The sequence below is a fragment of the Crotalus tigris genome, unplaced genomic scaffold (genome assembly GCF_016545835.1).
Source record: "Crotalus tigris isolate CLP2741 ecotype Arizona unplaced genomic scaffold, ASM1654583v1 scf7180000024362.2655971311:6658466, whole genome shotgun sequence".
In the NCBI taxonomy this organism is placed as follows: Eukaryota; Metazoa; Chordata; class Lepidosauria; order Squamata; family Viperidae; genus Crotalus; species Crotalus tigris.
Window position 1 is genome coordinate 3905583 of NW_024100530.1, and position 21084 is coordinate 3926666.

Below are 21084 nucleotides of genomic sequence, written 5' to 3' on the forward strand. Positions count from 1 at the left end.
GCTCATTGGAATTTTAAAGTTTTCTTTCCTATAATGTGGACTCAACACAAACAGTGACCTTCGAAAGTCTACATATTTATCTTGGAAGGGGAGCTCTATTGATTCCTATGGAAGACCTTTCCCCTCTCAATGCAAAAAGCAGGTCAAATGGACAGTTTTATTCACAATTATAGCCAGGGTGTGGATGTCAAAATATCCCCACCAGCATTTGGCGTAATGACTTTTGTCTCCTCTGAAGCTGCTACTTAGAATTTTTAATCAGGCAATTTACGTCACATCTCGTTGGGGCCTATAGGAATTGCAAATATTCTGCAAGGGGAAGAGAAGGGAGAAAGGGAAGAGAAAGGGGGAACCAGTTAAATTGGCAGAAAACAAGTCTTTTTATTTTTGCTAATTCATTTGGACAGAAATGGTGTGCTTTTAACTGCATTCCTAAATCACGTTGTGTAAGAGGATTCTGCTGAGTGTCATTCTCTTCTCCTTCTTCTTCTTCTTCTTCTTCTTCTTCTTCTTCTTCTTCTTCTTCTTCTTCTTCTTCTTCTTCTTCTTCTTCTTCTTCTTCTTCTTCTCCTCTTCTTCCTTCTTCTTCCTTCTTCTCCTCCTCCTCCTCCTCCTCCTCCTCCTCCTCCTCCTCCTCTTTCTTCTTCTTCTTCTTCTTCTTCTTCTTCTTCTTCTTCTTCTTCTTCTTCTTCTTCTTCTTCTTCTTCTTCTTCTTCTTCCTCTTCTTCTTCTTCAACAAATCTAAATGTATTGTTAACTCAAGACAAATATAGACTGTGTTATAATGAACATGAAATATATACTGTCTTGCTGTAGAAGAAGGAAACAATCTCTTTACCTTTTGCTCAAGTGTGGGGAGCAGTGAACATGCAGTCAAATCATAGATTAATCCTAAACAGGTTCCGCCTCTCTTTAAGAAATAACTTGGCAATTATTCAAGTTATTCAAGAAATGTGGAGGTGATAAGCCACCAGGGAAAGCCAAGGGAAATCATCAAAACAATTAAAAAATGAAAATTAGAATATTTCTGACATGTGATGCGACACCCAGAAAAATAGGGCATACTCCATTTAATCCTCCAGGGAAAGATTGAAGGCAAGCGAGGTCCAGGGCAGAAGAAGAACATCATGGCTTCAAAATCTAAGGGACTGGTTTGGATAAAACTCAGCAGCACTTTTTCATGCAGCTGCTGATAAGAACAGGATCGCCAACATGATCGCCCAATGTCTGATAACAGATATGGCACAAGAAGAAGAATTATTCAAGTTATTTTCTTTGTGGGTCCTGGATCAAGTAAGCTGCAGATCCAAAGCTTTCTGAGTAAAATCAGAAAAAGACTGCATTTGTTCTTCTGCAAAATATTTTCCTCTCCTCCTATCTCACATTCTTAAAAATGCATTTCTGTGAATGTGCGAGGATTTTCCTTCTGTCTCTTTCTCTTTCCCCCGCACTGCCAGATTGTTCTCTGTAACCCAGATCACATGTTGCAGCTTTTTATGGCCAAAAAGGAAACCCTATCTTTCCAAATAGCTTTAAAAAAAAAAAAAAAAAAAAAAAATCCATTATTTCCTTGCATGTGCAAGGGGGCTGGGAGTCTGTGTGAGATCATAACAATTGGGTCTAAAGGCACTTTCTGTCGTGAAATGTTTTGGAGAGGAAATGTTTTTAGTTGCACCAAAATCAGAAGTATTAGAGACACTTAAGGAATCTTTGTTGAAAAAAGGAAAAAGAGTAACAATGAGGAGCTGATTGTGGAATAAAACTCTTTCCCCATGTTCCAGTTTTACCTCTAGATATTTTGTTATTGTTCTTCCTTTGTCCTCTTTTTAGCCTTTAAAATTTGTGGAATTACAAGGTATTGGATTCCTGGAATAGACAAACCTCTCATATCTACTTACTTTTTATTTTGCAACCAGGGTTATTTGGCATCAATATGTGTATTTTTCTAAAGTGTATATTTTCTCTATTGTACTTAAATTTGGGGGCGTAATTTTCTCATTAATATCTACATTCTTTTGCAAGAAATTTTCCTTAATAGAAGCAATACATTGTTACTTTTTAGTGCATTTGTTTTTTTCCTTGTAGATCATTTCAGCCATGAAGGGTTAGAAGATATACATACATACATACATACATACATACATACATACATACATATAAAGTACACACACACATACATATTTATTTTCTGTTTTAATACATTTAACTTCTAACTTCATGGCTCAAATGACCTTTGAGAAATTATATATATATATATATATATATATATATATATATATATATATATATATATATATATATATATATATATATATAGAGGAGCATAAGAGGTTAGTGTGTGGAAGGCCATACAGTATCTATCAAATTACAGAGTAATGTAACATGACGAACTAGGTGTTCATTAAGTCTACATTATGAAACAGGTCATATTTCAGTGAATTTTGAATACTGTTATGAAGAATTGGTAACATTGCACATGTATTCCTCAAATTACAGCCTGTCTCTGCATGATCCACACATGATCATGATCAGGCACATGATCCAAATTTGAAGTCTCAGAAACCGGCATTTATTTGCAAAAATTGCAGCGTCCCAGGGTCATGTAATTGCCATTTGTGACTGTCTCAACCAGTTTCTGATAAGCAAAGTCAATTGGGGAAGCTGGATTTGCTGATGACCACATGACCCACTTAGCAACTGAGGCACAAAAGTTTGTAAAATTGGACACAAGTCAATAAAAAATTGCCTTGCTTAACAGTGGCAATTCTCATCTCAATTGTAGTCATAAGCGGAGGACTATTTGTATATTATAGCAAGGCTGGTATCTGAAAGTAGCAGGGAACTGTAGAATTGTTCTCTTCTTATTTTGGCTTTTTGGCTAACATCAAATGTAGAGCAACATCTCTCTCTCTCTCTCTCTCTCTCTCTCTCTCTCTCTCTCTCTCTCTCTATATATATATATATATATATATATATATATATATATATATATATATATATATATATGTATATGTGTGGGCTTTATTGGCTGGAATATAGCCAACTCTGGTTATTTTCTTTTTTAAAAAAATGATAAAATTAGCTAAAGTAGAAAGCTGGCTGCAAAGCTTTAAAACAACATCTGTATTATTCAACAATAAGATCTCAAAGCAGACAAATCACCTTTCTCTTTAAGGTTTGCAAATGTGTTATCACAGATGTTGCTAACAGAAACATATTGCTGTGTGTAAGTGTGTGTGTGTGTGTGTGTGTGTGTGTGTTTGAAAGTATGTATAAACTTCCTATGTTTATGTCTGAAACTTATGTCACTTTAACAACGTATGAGATAATGGAACGTCTGAGCCAATCCTTGCATTCACTTGAGATTAATGTAGCCTCCCAGATTCTGCAAATCTGCTAGAGAAACATTAGAGCAGAGTAGACTTCAGCAATTCTTCCCAGCGTATTCTTCTTCACTTTATTACTTTTTTTTTTATTAAAAGTTTTATAAATTTTACAAAAAAGAAAAAAGAATACAAAACAAGAGACAACATATACAAAAAAATAAAACTAAACAATACATATATATAAAAAAAAAAAAACCCCACCCCTCCCAAAACCCCCCCCCTCCCTTCCCCCCCCCCCTGAGCTTCCCAGAGCAGAATATAGGCTTAAGAAAGTAAAAATAAAAATTAAATTAAGAACTTTATATTTATATATATAAAAAGATTATCTATAATATATATAAAAATAAAACTTATGAAAAAACTATATAATATTTTTGTATACCCAATCTAAATTGTATAAATTTTATCCATTTATCCCAAACAGCAAGAAACTTCTCTTGCGTTTGTTGCTTTAAGAAAGCCGAAATCTTTGCCATTTCCGCCAGATAAGCTACTTTAAGAAACCATTCCTGCAATGTAGGCAAAGATTCCTTCTTCCAATATTGTCCTACTAACAGCCTAGCGGCTGTAATCAAATTTAACATCAAAACAACCTCCTTTGTATCACAATCTGTAACAATACCTAACAAAAATAATTGCGGAGTAAATTTTACCCTCCTTCTAAAAATTCTCTGGATATTCCACCATATTTTGATCCAAAATGCTTTTATCTCTCTACATGACCACCAAATATGATAATAGGAAGCCTCCTTATAACCACATCTCCAACATTTGGGTTGCACGTCAGGGTACATATAAGACATTTTTTGTGGATCAAGGTGCCATCTATAAAACATTTTATAAAAATTCTCCCTTAAGTTCTGTGCTTGTGTAAATTTGACATTTCTCACCCAAATATTTTCCCAGGTGTCCAATGAGACTGGCTCACCAAAATTCTGCGCCCATCTTATCATACAATCTTTAATTAGTTCCGTTTCTGAATCCAATTCAACTAAAACCGCATAAATTCTCTTAATGTGGGTTTGTCTTGAATCCTTCACTTGCTTGATAAGATTTTCATCTTCTCTAAAAAAACCCACCTTACAATCCATCTTCCATCTGTCTAATAATTGCCTATATTGGAACCAAGAATAAATAAAGTTTTCTTGCGCTAACTCTTCCCGTGATTTTAATTGCCAGTTTTGTCCATCCCATTTAAGTAACTGTCTGTAAGACACCATATCCATTTTAACCCCTCTTTTTATTGCTTCTATCGCATGCCAAGGTATAGCCCATAATGGTACTTTGAAATCACTTTTATAATATTTTCTCCAAATCCTAAGTAAAGAAATTCTTAAGATATGAGATTTAAAAGCCCAATCCATTTTTTTATTGAATATTAAATAGGCATGCCACCCATAAAGTAAATCCCATCCCTCTAGATAAAGTATCTCAGAATTTGTCAGGGGGTGTCCTTTATCGCCATTGTTGTTTGTTTTAACATTGGAAATATTATTGATCAAAATTCGAGAGTCTCAGGAAATTAAAGGAATATATGTTAATAAAAAAGAATATAAGTTAAGAGCTTTTGCGGATGACTTGGTTGTTACTTTGTCGCAACCTGATTATTCTGTAGTAAACTTATTACAGTTGATTCATCATTATGGCTTGGTCTCGGGTTTTAAGATTAATGTAAATAAGACCAAAATTTTACCTAAAAATATGTCTAGTCAGGAGAAGCAGATTTTGACTAACCTGACGGGTTTTGAGATTGTTAATAAGGTAAAATATTTGGGGGTGATGTTGTCTGTTTCTAATGTAAAATTATTTAAAAATAATTATGAAAGGTTGTGGGTCAGGGTACAGAAGGACTTGAAGAACTGGGAAAAGTTGCAATTATCCCTCATGGGAAGAATTGCAGTGATAAAAATGAATATTTTACCCAAGTTTCTTTTTCTGTTTCAAATGTTACCAATTTTGAAAAATGAGATTAATTTAAATGAGTGGCAGAAGGGTCTTAATAAATTTATCTGGGCAGGGAAAAAGCCAAGGGTTAAGTTTAAAATTATGCAAGACTTCCGTGAGAGGGGTGGACTTAAGGTACCAAATTTGAAATTATATTATGATGCGGTGGTTTTAACACTAATCAGTGACTTTATTACTTTTTTATGTACTTTGGTCTCAGGCATAAATGCAGGAATGTAATGTTTTTGGAGTAGTGGTCCCACCAAAAAGGCTAGATCCGTCATGAAGCTCTGTAAGAATAAAAGCTCAAGATGGAAAATTGATTGTGCTATTAACATTTGGCAGCTTTGCTCTTGTTGAATGTTTTCTTTGGGTTTCTTTGATTGATTTGAATTTCCTGCTTCAGATGCTGCATCTTTTTCTCTTAGCTATTTGCAGAGGAAAAGGTTATAATTCAGTTGCAGAGCATGTCTTCATCTGTGTTAAAGTTGCTTAGAGCAGAGGCTCCCAATTTTTTGGGCACCAGGGACCAGTTCCATGGAGAGAGGTTTTTCCACGGCTTTCATCTTCTGCATGGGGCTTCGCTTGTTTGTGCGGACGGGTTGCTGGCATGCCGTGGCCCAGTACTGGTCCATGGACCAGGGATTGGGGAACCCTGGTTTAGAGAAATCTTCCTGTATTTTTTTTCTTTCTTTCAGTTCTCATTTAATTTGATGAAAGATAATGCACCTTCAAAGGGGAAGTGAATTTTGATGCAATTGTTGAAAGGGAACTGGGTTTTTTGTTAAAACAATTTTCTTTTAACAAAAACAAGAAGAGGGAGCCAACATATTTTCTAAAGCACCAGAAGGCAAGAAAGAATGGATGGAAACTGTGCAAAGAGAGAAGCAACCTAAGGAGAAATTTCCTGACAGTGAGAACAATCAACCAGAGAAAAACTTGCTTTCAGAAGTTGTAGGTACTCCAACACTGAAGGCTTTTAAGAAGGGACTGGACAACCATTTCTCTAAAATGATATAGGGTCTCCTGCTTGAGCAGGGGGCTGGACTAGAAGACCTCCAAGATTCCTTCCAACTCTGTTATTCTGTTGCATTCTTGCATTTACTTAATGCCAAATGGCCAAGAGAGAGAGATATGTTAGTCTCCTGCCTTTCTTTGTATGATTTTGCCTTTAACGGTTTCCATCTTCCCAACAGGAAATATTTTGGTTCTTTTTTTTTTTTCAGATGAGGAAGTTTAAACAGCTGGTGAAAAGAGAGGTAAGGAGAAACCACAACACCATCCATAACACCCACTGATCCCTCCAGTTATAAGCAAGTCCATAAATATCACCAAGTGATTCTCAAAAAAAAAAAAAAAAAAAAAATGTTCAAGGTGAAGAAAGAGAAGTGACTTTTTTGGCATGAAACTCCGAGATCAAACAAGGTATATTTTAACAGTGCATTATTTTGAAAAGAGTCATACTTCAGTTTGAGAAGAACATCTCTAAACTGCTATCCTTTTCCAATTCTCAAGTGGGCTTTCTTGGTTTTAAATAGAGATCTATTGTGGCTTAAGGGGCATGGTAGATGCTTCTCAGAAGTTGATAACCAAAACAATTTGCATTTTAGTTCTGTAAATATTGTTAATATAGCTGGACACAGATTAAGTAAGCCCCCAGCTGAGTCTATTGATTTTGAAATGAACTGTTTGCTGGCATGTCATCACCTTCACTTCTTTAGGAAGTGAAGCTGACAATACAAATGTTCACAAGGATGAGACTTGATTAGTTTCCATCTTTGAGATTTTGTCTCAGAAAGCTAAATCAAATACCAACCGACCACTAACACCAGGTCAGATAAGCTTACATTCATTTGTTACCAAGGTACGAATGAAACTTTTCCATTATAGATCAATAACTAGCATATGGCTTCACAGCAGCATTTATCCTGTAACTTACAATCAACTTTAGTTGTGTGAGTTTACAACGTAACTGATTGTGTCAAAATCTGAGTTGGCATGTGCATTCAGGCGCATGCTTGTGTATGCGTGCAATTCTCTGTGTGTATATGCCCCTTTGAATCAGTGTTGACTTCTGGCAACTGCCCGGACAAGTCTCTGCAATTTTCTTGGCAAGATTTCAAAAGTGGCTTGTCATTGTCTATTTCCTAGGGCTGAGAAGGAGTGACTGGCCCAAGGTCAGCCAGCTGTCTTTGTGGCTGAGGGGGACTAGAACTTACACTAGACCAAACTGATAAACTGGCTTGTGAACAGAAAAGTCGTAACGGAGAAGGGGCGTTGTCTTACCTGAACGCCTTTTCTCAGCACGGAGATGGAGAATAACCAATTCAATTTGCTGGTATTTCCAAAAAAAGTCTGGCGGTTATGCAGTTGAAGGATAGTTTTGTGCTCAATCTTCTAGAAACAATTCCCTGGTTCTGAAGGCTGAAGCTGATAGAAAGAGAAACAAACAGTCTCAGTACAAAAAGGCCCAGCATTAAAACACTCTGTTGGCACCGTCTACACATAAAAGCCAAGAAGACAATAATAATAATAAAAAATAAATCCCACATCATTGAAGGATGATCGAAAGAGACCTAGGATTTAAATATGGCTTTATTCCTTTAGATGAACTCCTTTGGCATGTGTAATAAAAGCAACTTATCTTTCCAAGCCTTGTCCTTGACTCTTTACTGATAGCCCCTGAGTGAATGTTTGAATTTCTAGAGAAAACGATTTATTTCCATCCCCTGGGTAAAGCTCTGACACAAGGGATAAAATGAATGGCCATGTCATAGATCAATTTGATTTAAAGAATGAGATGAGGTAGAAGAGGCCATTCAGGAAACAACACTGTCTCCAAGAGGAAATGATGATAGGTTTTGAAGCATTTAAACAACAACAACAAGAAACGATCGAAAATACCATGCTTGAAGGTGTCAATCTGGAGGACCCGGAAGAAGGAAAATGAGACATATTCTTCTTCCTAGAATTCTTCACTTCCAACTGCTTTTGGTAGCATGCTGCTTCCAACCTCAAAATAACTTCTAGTCTTCAACACCAAGACCTTGACAGACGTGTTCTCCAATTCCCTTTGAAGCCATCCAAGTTAGAACATAGAACAATAGAGTTGGAAGGGACCTTAGAGGTCTTCTAGTCCAACCCCCTGCTCAAGCAGGAAACCGTATACCATTTCAGATAAATGGTTGTTCAGGTTTTTTGTGGGAGCACCCACAACCACTGAAGGCAAACTGTTCCATTGGTTGATTGCTCTCACCATGAGGAAATTTCTCCTTAGTTCTAGGTTGCTTCTCTCCTTGATTAGTTTTCATCTGTTGCTTCTTGTCCTGCCTTTTGGTGCTTTGGAGAATAGGTTGACCCCCTCCTTTGCAGGAGTCCCTCAAATAGACAATTCAGTGGGTTGATCAAAGCAACTAATTCAGGATCATGGTTTGACTTCTGATCAGATAGTTCTACAATACAATGCGATACAAGTTAATGGCCATCAGCACACCATGGGATAAGGACTCCCACAGATTAATGGGGGGTGTTATTTGATGTAGTTGTGGGGAATGGCTTTTTTATGATTGAAAGGGAAAATAAAACATTGACAGGATAACCTAAAAATGTTTAGAAACCAGAGCAGATGCCAGCGTCAGCAGAAAAGCACTCCTGTCAACATTGAAATTAATAATGTCTCAAAATCAGCTCGAAAATTGGCTTGCATAGTGAAAGGGCAAAAGTTTTCCCTTTCTTTCCTTTGGTTTCAGGATGCTTTAGAATCTCTTCAATTTCTTTTGGTGGCATTTTTAAGTTCGCTGTTGTAGTAGCAGAACATACTACTGGTGGCATTGTTGTTTTGTGTTACCGTATGTATCTTTCCATCTGTATCAAAGCTTCCTGGCAACATATATTTTCCATTCTGGGAAAAAAAAATCACACGTGGGTTGTTCCTCAGGACTAATTGCACTAAAACAAGCCAGAGATACCTCAACAAACTAGGAGTTTGATGGTATAAAGACAGGGCATTCAGGCAGATATTTTGCACATCCTGTTACTAAAACACACTCCTCTTGAAAGAATTCCCTACAAATCCTTTTCTCCTTTGAGACCAATGCTGAAAGCAAATTTTCTTTCATGCACCTGAGCAGTAGTTTGAAAAATTCAGATATTTTTTTCTTCAGGACACTACTTCCTAGGACAAGAGTGTCAAACTGCTGGCCCACGGGCCGGATGCATCATAGCAAAACCGCACCCACCCCATTGCCAGCAATGGAAAAAAAGTCACAATATGTTGCAACACGTCAGGGTGACATTGCGAGTTTGACACCCCTGTCCTAGGGGAACAGACACATCTCCTATGCTCAGTGCTTAGTCCGTCTCTTGCAGATCTCCCTCTGAGTATTTCTAGAAACCCTTTCTCTAGTTTCTCAAGTGGATGCTTCACATATGCTTAGCAGAAGTTGTTCTTCTCCAACAAGAGGGAGGATGAGAACATGTTGTTGTTTTAATTTGTTTGATGCTGATTGTGCTGCAGCTGCCAAAAAAACCCCAATAGGCTGCATCAACAGAGGGAGAGTATGAAGATCACGTGAAGTGTTAGTACTGCTTTATATAGCTTTGGTAAGACTACACTTGGAATAATGTGTCAAGTTCTGGTCGCCACGATACAAAAAAAGATGTTGAAGACTCTAGAAAGAGTTCAGAGAAGAGCAGTAAAGATGATTAGAGGACTTACAACGAACAGTTGTGGGAATTTGGAATGCCTAATGAAGAAAAGGACTAGGGGTGACATGATAGCAGTATTCAATATTTGAGGGCCTGCCACAAAGAAGAGGGCGGCAACCTATTCTCCAAAGCATCAGAAGGCAGGACAAGAAGCAATGGATGGAAAATAATCAAGGAAATCTTAAAACTAAGGAGAAATTTCTTGACAGTGAGAACAGTTTATCAGTGGTACAACTTGGCACCAGAAGCTGTGGATGCTCCATCGCTGGAGAGTTTTAAGGACCACCATTTATCTGGAATGGTATAGGGCAGGGGTAGGCAACCTTGGCTCTTTTATGACTCGTGTACTTCAACTCCCAGAATCCCTGAGCCAGGATGGCTCAGCTTGGAAACCTCTCCCTTTCCCCTCAGCATGGCTGGCTCAGGAATTCTGGGAGTTGAAGTCCACGAGTCATAAAAGAGCCAAGGTGGCCTACCCCAGGGTCTCCTGTTCAAGTAGGGGCTCAGATTAAAGACTTTCAAGGCCCCTTCCAACTCTATTATTTTGCCTTCTATTCTGAATCTAAGTCATCCCTCATATAAGTCTCTTTTTCTTCTTTCATTTCCTTCATTCGTTTCCATGACCGAAACCCACAAAGCACAGCAAGACATCCGATCTGTAATGCTAATATAACCATCATGGAGCCGCATAATTTATTCTAGCCCCCTGATTTTAGAATATATATTTTATCTTATTTGGGCTTAGGGGAAATGGGGAAAGAATGCAGTTTTGGCCCGGGGTTATGGTGAGAAGAAATATTTTTTGGTTTCTCCAATAAAACATATGCACAGATGCTACCTCTGCTTTCAATCAAAGCCAAATATTTAAAGAGATTTTTCTAAGTGGATAGTTTGGTTTAATACCATTACAGAGCTACCAAAAAGTAGTATGAAGTTCTTGCTGACCAAATCCTTTTCAAACAAAATTCCCCTTTCTTTTTCCTGGAAGATTAGTACATTGGTTTAAAAAAGAAACAACAACAAAAAAAACCCTCTGCTTCTCAGACACATTCCTTCCTTTTCCAGTGAGCTCCCTTGGGCCTTTTCCTATCACTTAAAGATTAACCATCTGGACCTCCCATATCTGCTTATCTCTCTAGATTTGAGAAAATGCTGTTTTCCTCCTCTACCTCCTTCATGATAGTTTATTAATAACTTTAGAATGAAAGGACGTTTTCTTCCAAGGCCCTTAAATGACTGTCCTACATTGAATATGAAAGCTCATTTGTAATAGTAAGAACCTCTATATCCCTTTAAAAAAAGTAACAAAAGTTGCTAGTCCTCAGATTAACAAAACAGAAAGGGTGTTGCCCCCTGACTGATTTCCGGTTGAAATCCAAAGAGACATGTTTGTTTGTTTGTTTGTTTATGTCACCCTTCTCCACATGTCACATGGAGAGTTTGACACCTGTGTTATAAAGGGAAGACAGATTCCTTTGGATGTTTTTGCTACATGCAAAGGGGAAGGGATATTTATTGACTTGTTTATTATTTATTACCTTTATTATTTGTACAAATAACTCAAGCTGGTGAACATCTTCAACACACCTTCCTCCTCCTCCTATTTACCCCACAACGACCGTCCTGTGAGGTGGGTAGGGCTGAGACAGAGGGATTGGCCCAGAGTCACTCAGCTGTTTTCATGGCTAAGATGGGACTACAACTCACAGTCTCCTGCTTTCTAGCCGGGCGCCTTAACCACTAGATCAAGCCGGCTCTCATCCTGTTTATGTTTGTTCATCCCATCCTAAAAGTTTCCCAATGTAGTCAAAGAGCTGAAAGTCAGTTTCACGACAGGGATTTCCCCAGAAATTCCATCACAAGTGCAGCGGCCATAGTTTGCTTCAGGGATAAAGACACCCAAAGTCCTATACCGGAATTCCAACATGGAAGATAGAACGTTTAGATCGGGCAGGTTCAGGCCCCAGTCAGGATTTACAGATAGTTAGGCAAGTCTTGGAAGGAAGGCACAGATGGTGCCACAAGCTGTCTCAAAAGATGTTTTAACGCTTGAGTGCCAACAGGTAGACTTTAGACCAGTGATGGCGAACCTTTTAGAGACCGAGTGTCCAAACTGCAATCCAAAACCCACTTATGCATCTTCGGGTACCGGGTGGCCCATTGGGTGGGTGTGGCCCATTGGGCGGGTGTGGCCTATTGGGTGGGTGTGGCTGCAGTGGTAATGGCAGACTGGGTGGGACTAAAAAGTTCAATCAATCAATTCCAACTTTGCAAGATCTTCCCCCCCCCACAAGAAGCTGAAATTGACTGATTGATTGAACCTTTTTTTTTTTTTTTTTTGTACAAGGCTGTGGAGACCTAAAGCGAAAAGGCTTCATAAAACCCAGCTGAAGGCCTAGGACTGGGGCGATGGCACGTATGCCCACAGAGAGGGCTCTGAGTACCGCCTCTGGCACCCGTGCCATAGGTTCGCCACCACTGCTTTAGACAGTCCTCATAGGCACATGGTGCTGGCTATAGCATGTTGCAGACTGTGGGCTATCTGGAAGTCTACCTAGAGACCCGAGTGGTCCATTTTTCTCATAAGAGTGTAGAACTCTCGAAGTAACCAAATACACCCCTGCCTCTCTGCTTTTTGCATATCTATGTTGTAGCAAAGTTACTCTCATGGCTGAGGGGGCTGGACCTTCAGATCACACTAAGAATCTAGGTGTGAAAAGTCAGGAATTATGCAGATTGTTTTTGCTATGATTCCAGGGCTAGCAATCCCCCCCACACACACACACACCCGCACACCCGCCTCCTGGCTTTCCAAAAGCAGCCTGCCTTCTCTGCCTGTGCTTTTCATCGTCTTCCTCACATGAAGATGGTGAAAAACCCCTTTCCTCTTTGAATCCAGCAAGAGAGTCTTCTCTCCATGGTGGGTGGGAGGCGCAGGGATGATTGAATTTTAGCAGCCATCCTTCACAAAGACAGGGGTTTGGAGTTTGGAAAGAAAGAAAGAAAGAAAAAAGTATGTCTGAACTGGAACAGGGAACCCACTGGGAATGGCTAAGCCTGGAGAGCAAACTGTGCTGGGGACCCAAAATGTCTGGGACAAGGCTGATCTGCTCCTTCCCTATTGCTTCTCCTGCCCCAGGCAGCCTGGTGTACACTCTCCCAAGCCAAATCTGCCTTTTTAAAAGGCAAGCAAGGGGAACGGAGAGGCACCCCACGAAAAAGGAAAGGAGGGGGGCAGCGCTGAGGTTACCCCAGCTCTTCCCGGCAGAAGAAGCCCAAGCCAAGCCTCCAGCCTTCTCCCTTGCTCTCCCCCTCTTTCCCCCTCCCCCCTGTGCCTCCCTCCTCTCTCCCCCCCCCAAGCGCTCTCTCTCCTTCCACTAGCTCCAAGCCTCATTCAGCCGCGTTGCCAGCGGAGTGGAATAGGCTGGAGAGCGAGCGAAGCAGCAGACACTGCGCCTCTACTTGTGAATGGGACTCGCCTGCTCGCCTTTCTCCAGAGGTGATCCGGAGAGAATCCGGGGCCGGCAGATTTCCAGGTAACGGCTGCCTTCCCCGCCGGCCCTGGGGTGGCCCTAAATTTCTAGGGAAGGGGGTGGGGTGGGGGTGCTTTTCTTAAATTCTGGGCTCCTTTGAGACGGATTTGGAAGGAGGAGGAGGAGGAGGAGGAGAGCGAGCGAGCGAAAGATGAAGAAGTCTGCTCAGCCAGCCGACGGGGCAGAAGGATGCTGCGGAAGGAGTTGGACCAGAGCTTTTGGACTCGCCCCGGCCATCAAGGACGTCTGGAGAGGCAGGGAGAGAAGCAGGGGGAAGCTTAAGGGGGCTGGAAAGTGCCCTGTAGCCCGACGCGGAGCTTAGAAGGGGGATCACCAAGCGAGCCGGGCTGGAGAAGAATTAAATAGGCACAGGGAAGCCTCGGAGGCTGAAAATGAGCCTTCAAGATCTCTGGGGAGGGGGCGTTGGGGGGGGGGGTGTCGTCGTTCCTCCTTCTCCTGTTCGTGTATTTCTCTCTCTTTCTCTCTCTCTCTCTGTGTGTGTGTTTGTGTTGAAAGTGAGCTCGGGAGACGTCTTTATTCCATTCCGTGGTTTTGGCATCCCCGACCACCATTGGCCAAAGCGGAGCCTGGGCTAGCGGAGCATCGGGGTTCAGACAATCTTAAGCCTCCCAACAATCCGGGCGTTGAAAGGGAGGAGCGTGCGTGGCACCAGAGGCATCTTGAGCTCTCTTGCTGGGTTGCTCCAATCCCCGCCCTTCCCCATCCGACTACAAAGCCCATCTTTTAAGTTCTAGATTCCGTCGTTCCTTCTCTCGAGGTCGCTGTGTGTGTGTGTGTGTGTGTGTGTGTGTGTGTGTGTGTGTGTGCCCGCGCGCGGGCGCGCGTCTGTGCGCGTGTCCTGGCACGCGCCGCTCTGAATCTCCGGCGGCGCCTTTGCAAAGCCCACTCGAGACTGCGCGTTCCGACGTATAGCAACCCGTAGGAAAGAAAGTGGTTCCACTCCGGTTCGCTTCTGGGGCGGGGGTGGGGGTGGGGGCTGTTTGGGAAGGGGCGGCAGAATCTCAATAGGAAATGCTTAGATTCACAAATATTCTCCGAGGAGATGTTTTGTGCAGGGAGAAGGGAAAAAAAGCGGCCAGACGTTTTCCAATCCGAGATTCGGGAGATTTCCCCCCCCCCATCAGAGAGACTTTTATTCTGATTTTTTTGCAAACGGCTCCATTCTTGCTCCCAACCGCCTTTCTCTGTGGCTTTGGGCGGAAAATCGTTATAGCCTTTGGCTGATCTTTAGGAAATCTGAACCGCGGGGAAGAGGGAGAGAAAACTGGATTAGAAAGGTGTTTTGGTCCCACTGCCTAACGGTCTTTTTCCTCGGAGGCCCTCAAGAGCCCCCATCTTGCCATCTGACATCACCAGAACAACTTTCCCTTTTGGAGCGATGCCCGTGGATCATCGGCGCCTTTAAATATTCATTTCACTGGGCGCTGAACGGAAAGGAGAAGCTAGCTGGCACAGGGGGATTGGAGGGGAGAAGGAGACGGGAGGTGGGGGAGAATTCCCCTTTTTATACTTTTGTTGTTGTTGTTGTTGAAAAGGGAATGCTGCAATGAAGTGATGCTAGGGCATTTGCCCATCAAAGACAAAGGCAAGAAAATCAGGTCACTCTTTCAAGCTACCTTTAACTTCCAAGGAGAAGCAGTTTCTCCACTCACTTTTACATTTTCAGAACTTTGTGTTCATTTTTTGGAAATGGCACAATGAGCATTTCGTGGGCCACTAACTGAGGGTTAAGAAATTAATTATTTTTTATGACTGAGGGTCGTAAAAGAGATAGTCAAGTCATAGGGTTTCTGTAGATGTAGGCAGAATCATGAAGCTTGAAAGCACTGACTGTCCTTCTTCTTCTTCTTCTCCTCCTCCTCCTCCTCTTCCTGCCCCCCACTTCCCTAGCACTACCATTAGTGTTTGAAAAACATACCATCCTTCTTAGATAATATATCACCTTCTCCAGTTAATATTTGCCGAAGAGTACAGCCTTTGTGTGACAATTAAACCTAAGAGTGTTCTGACCATAACTATACATTCTGCAGTTTATATTTATTTTTTTCTATCTGGGGAAGAAGGTACTGGGAAAATGTTGCGAATGGATGGATGTGGAACTATTTTGTTATGTGCTGCATTGGGTAGCCTGGCTTCAGCACCATCCAGGCTAGCAAAAGAGGCAATAAAATAGAGGTGAAATTTGAATGCAGGCAAAAGCTGCAGATTGTGATCCTTGTTAGAGCTGCTTCAGCACATTTTAAAATGGCATGTCCCAGCCCCCAGAAAATATTTGTGGGAGTGCGGTTACAAAGCAGCTGACCTCAATGCAGCCTGAAAGAAGAGAGATCGGTCTGCAAACTTAAAAACAAAAACAGGACACTCTTTGCCAATGCCAACAAAGCCCTCCTTGCCTTCTTTGATTAATGTGTGGCCAGTTGCAATTCTGCATTATAGAATTTCTATTTAAAACTCCAATTCCAACAGTGCAACCAGAGGAATCAGATGATGACGTGGAAATACTATTTATACATTCCTCATTCAGGCCTGACTTTGCAGAAATGCACAAAGTTTGCACATTTGGCTAAATTCATTAGCGCAATGAACTGCTACAATCAGCACCAATAGTCCAGGAAATGATAAGGATTTAATCAAAATTATGATGGACAATTTCTTTATTGCGGGCAGGGCAAGAATCACCGCAGACAGAGGTGACCTGACAAAATGTATGTTTTCTATCAAGTAAATGAGTATGGATAAAAGGAGGATAAATAGGGAAATTTAACCATACATAATTCTCTCATTAGACGCAAGCAAATGTATTAGTCTGGCCAAGTATAATTAGTACTATATCTATCTACATATATATATGGTCTTTTCAGTTAATTAAAGATTTGTATTTAGAATTTAAGTAATATAGTATAAAACAGGAGAAGTGAATCAGAAAGCTTTTTGTAATGCATAACTAGCTATCAAGTAGAACATCTTGCTCTTTGTCTGTTTGGGAACAACTTAATAATGGAACAATAAGTTTTTATGGAAATGCAAGGATTTCTGGAATGTGCACGTTTTATTGCTTCTGATAAATTAGAAGAATCATTTTCTGGAGAATTTGACTATGTAGCTTGTTTGTGGGAGAGTTTGCAGCTCAACATCTTCGGGCCTTCTTAATTGATCATGGAATTTAGTGGATGGTTGATCAGTTCTCTATGACCGCTATGTATGTATGTATTTATGTATGTATCCATGAGTTTTAAAACTGGTGCTATTTGGCTTCTCTGCTTTTCAACCTATCTATCTCACAGCTTCTATGAACATTTTTTGTGGGTGTGCATGGATTTCTAAGTGGGCCTCGGGATGTTTAATTAGCAACAATGCTCCTAGTTTGTTGATTAATATTGGGATGCTATATTGAAGTTAGAAATATTTGTTGGAAAGGAAAATGTTAAATATGGCGCATTAATTTATATCACCAGCACACTGTAATTTTTAGGTCCCTGTCTCCTGTGCCTGGTTTTATGACATCAGTCAATAAATAACACAGCATAAAAGTATTTTTCTGTGGGCTTCAAGCTGACAAAGTCATTATTACGTCTTTTAAGTTAGAGTCTGTTAAAAGTAAACTTGGAAAGGGTCACAGTTTTATAATACCAGATGATTGCATCAGCTCTTGTTATTGTACCGTTCTTGTGTTTGTTTTAATAAAGGCTCTCATTTCTTGGTAAAACATTCTTTATGCTTTCATCCCTTTAAGCTGTGTTAGCAAGAAATCTATACTTCGGTCTACCTTCAGTCGTAATGTCTTTAAGAGCTGGAGTTTGGGATCGCCAGAGGGCGCTGGCATTCTTTTCTAGCTCAGCACTCAGCCTGTCAGCTTTTTAGGCCAGTGTGAAAAACTGTATTGTTACCACTGGTGTGTTGTTTGTCCTCTCAGGGGAGACGGAATACAATTGTGTTGCAGTTCAGACTAATGCTCAGGCAGTTTGTCACGACTAACATCTTACTACTCAGTCTTTCCAGCATTACTTTCAGACTTGTATTATTCCACTTCAAGAGTTTTCAACCATCTTGTGGAATTTTGATAGTCTGGTGTGGCTGAGGAATGGAGTACAGGTGGTCCTTGACTTACAACAATTCGTTTAGTGACCACCTGAAGTTGGAACAGCACTGAGAAGAAAATGACTTATGATTTACAACCATTGCAGCAAATCACGTGATCAAAATTCAAATGGCTTGGCAACTGACTCGTATTTGTGATGGTTGCAGTGTCCCTGGGTCATGTGATCACTTTTTGCGACCTTCCAACAAGTCAATGGGGAAGTAAGAATCACTTAATAACCATGTTACCAACTGAACAAGTGCAGTGATTCACTTAACAACAGTGGCAAGGAAGGTTGTAAAATGGAGCAAAATTCACAAAACAACTGTCTTGCTTTTAGCAACAGAAATTTTGTCCTTCATTGTGGTTATAAGTCAGGAATTACCTGTAACTAGCTCCAGTTCCAATCTTCCATCTCCTCAAGAATAAATGATCCTCAACCTCTATGCTGCCTCTTCACAACATGCTAAAATAGAGTAAAATGGTAATTTCTCATTGATCCCTTTTTTGAAATTCAGCTACTGCCTCTGCATGCTTTATGATCCAAGCCATCATGTTTAGCCATGATGTGATTTATTTATCTAGCTCTTCCATGTTAAGTGAAACCAGTCATTGTGATTAATCTGGATATAGTTTAGCATGTTGAACGAATCAGCCTTAAAAATAAGTAAACTCTCCTTCAATTCAAGCTTGATTTTTGATGATTTCATGGACACATCTACTGTATATAGTCTTTCTAGGTGGGAGTCCGATAATGCAGAATAAATGAAGCTCAGGCTGAATTGTTAGGCCCCTGGTCTTCTCCAAGCTTCTTGTTGCAGATATTTCACTACCTAGCCTGGTGATGAAATGTCTACAAGAAGAACAGAAGGATAAGAGAATATGAAGGTGGAAATGGTTTACCACTGCCATTTTCTGGGCTGCCTTGCTGCAACTTTAATAAGAGTTTGTATCACAGTACCAAATAATAAACCAGTTTAATGGTAGCATTTGCATACTTGACTGAGAGCTTTCTTTTGAGAATTTATCCTGCCAAAATACTTAAACATAGAGAGTATTTTTTCTATCTCTTTCTTAATTTTGTGAGAAGCCATTGGCCATATCTTACAGATGTTGGAAAATAGAATAATGAGAGATTTAGAAGAATGAGCCTCTTCTTAATATTTTTACTAATGGATAAATTTCAGAAATGTTCATCCTCCAAGATGACTTGAATAGTTCTAACCAAATATAATATTCCCCTGGCATTTTTTATTTCAATATGAATTTGTGTAGCAAAAGCCTCCAGGGTTTCTAAGAATATAGATTTATTCATAATAATAAAATATATCAAATGCCTTTCCTGAGACCTTGGCACCAGATTAAAGTCAGTCAGTCAGTCAGTCAGTCAGTCAGTCTGTCTCTATCTATCTATCTATCTATCTATCTATCTATCTATCTATCTATCTATCTATCTATCTATCTACACACAGTATGTGTGTGTGTGTGTGTGTGTGTGTGTGTGTATACATTTTAGATTGCCAACAAAGAATAAAGGGAGAACTGGAATAGCTATTTCGAGCTTCTTAACTCTCTTCAGCCAGACATACCCTTCTGAGATTCGAACCTGGGCTGTGTGCATGATAGGTAGCTGTATTAACCTCTAGGCCACATATATATATACATACAGACAATTGAAAAATTCATTTTTTTCTTTTGTTTAGTTGACTGAAACAGTTGTAGGAATTGCATTAATGATTAGACTATTACTTTTTCCTCTTATAATTAATAGCTTTTATATAGACCATCCTTTAGGGGTGAATATGAGGCTTTGTAAGTTTTAAAACAAACATTTAATCTAATAGTTATAGGATGTGTTTCCAAGTCATGCCCTTTCTACACAGAAGAATGACGTATAGAATTTTTGGTGGTCTTTTTTTTTTTTTTTTGAGTTGAACTGTTCTTACTTTATTTACTGGAATGCTAGATTGAATTACTAGAAGTCCTTTGTTGGAATACTTCCAGTATTATTTAGAGTGGTCCCTGAGGTTTTTCAATAGTTATGACTCTCATCACTTTCAAGCAATAGTCATCCTAATGAAAACTGTTATATAATGTAGAGGTAGACCTTGACTTATGTCCACAACGGAGCCCTAAACTTTTGTTGCTAAGTGTGACATTTGTAAAGGGAGTTTTGCCCCATTTTACAACCTTTCTCGCCACAGTTGTGAAATGAATCACTGCAGTTGTCAAGCGAGGAAACCCTGTTGTTAAGTGAATCTGGCTTCCTCCATTGACTTTACTTGTCAGAAGGTCATAAGGGGCTCACGTGACCCCGGGACCGTCATAAATATGAGTTGGTTGACCAGCGTCTGAATTTTGATTGAGCATGGGGATGCTGCAACGGTCATTAAGTGTGGAAAATGGTCATCCGTCACTTTTTTTCAGTGTTGTTGTGGTAAGTCGAGGACAATCTGCATGCTGAGTCAAGAACAAATGATCTAAGCCTCCATAAACGGCATGTCTTATTTAATTTGCACCTGAACTTTGTACAAATTACAATAATTTGTAATGCAAAGTTAGTATTTACTGGGGTGTGTGCTACCTCAATGAAGATGGTTGAGCGTGGTTATGAAAATCCGTGTCTGAGTGGTTCACATAGTGAATTGGTACTTTTGACTATTCACTGCATCCCCCAGCTTCCTGATGGAACCCCAGCATGGCTAAATCCAGATCAAGGTTATTTACCTGACTGGATATGGATATTATTAATATGACGCTGCTATTTCATAGTTCCGAGGGAGAAGCCTCATCAATAATGTGGCAAGTTTAAATATGGAGCTTCATTTTCCTCCATAGAAATATAATTACAGATCAATCTCTCAACTGCACATAATAATATTCAATATACAAATAGTAACACTTTTTGAACAATTTGATTTTGTTTCCAACTAACATTTCCATTTGTTCCTCCATGTGCAAGGCAAATATTCAGATTAGCTTCTCACACTTGTGATTTTTCTCACTCAGTTCAATGGAGCAAATACAATTATCTGCAAGATTGCTAAATGAGGATAAGTGTAAAAGAACATAAAAAGATGTCAGAATAAGGAGAGCAAGCTTCTACTTATCTGTGCATGGATATTTGAAATCGCTGGGAACATCTGCAGATCATGCTAAGTCATAATCAGTTACTTAACCATGATTTATGATTTAGAGTACAGCAGGCCATTGTGACCTAATCAACAAACCACGATTAAAGCAATCCAGAGCTTAGCGCAATGTATGCATTGTGCCAATGGGCCAGATCCTGGGGGTTTGGTCTTATTTCAGGTAAACCCATTGAAACCATTACATGTGCATAAATCATAGCTAACGTACTGCATTAATTTTAAAAGGTCCGATTTTAGCATAAGGTTGGATCCAACCTTGGAAT

The 21084-nt window shown here is 39.9% G+C and overlaps 1 protein-coding gene across 3 annotated transcripts in view; it reads left to right on the forward strand.

Annotated features, from left to right (window-relative positions):
* Nucleotides 1-13448: 13448 nt before the first annotated feature.
* CDH11 (cadherin 11) overlaps nucleotides 13449-21084 on the forward strand; it is a 109419-nt gene continuing 101783 nt past the window's right edge. For all 3 annotated transcript variants that reach the window (XM_039327542.1, XM_039327541.1, XM_039327540.1), the window contains exon 1: nucleotides 13449-13573. The gene's annotated coding sequence lies outside the window, so the exon portion shown is untranslated. The remainder of the gene's footprint in view (nucleotides 13574-21084) is intronic.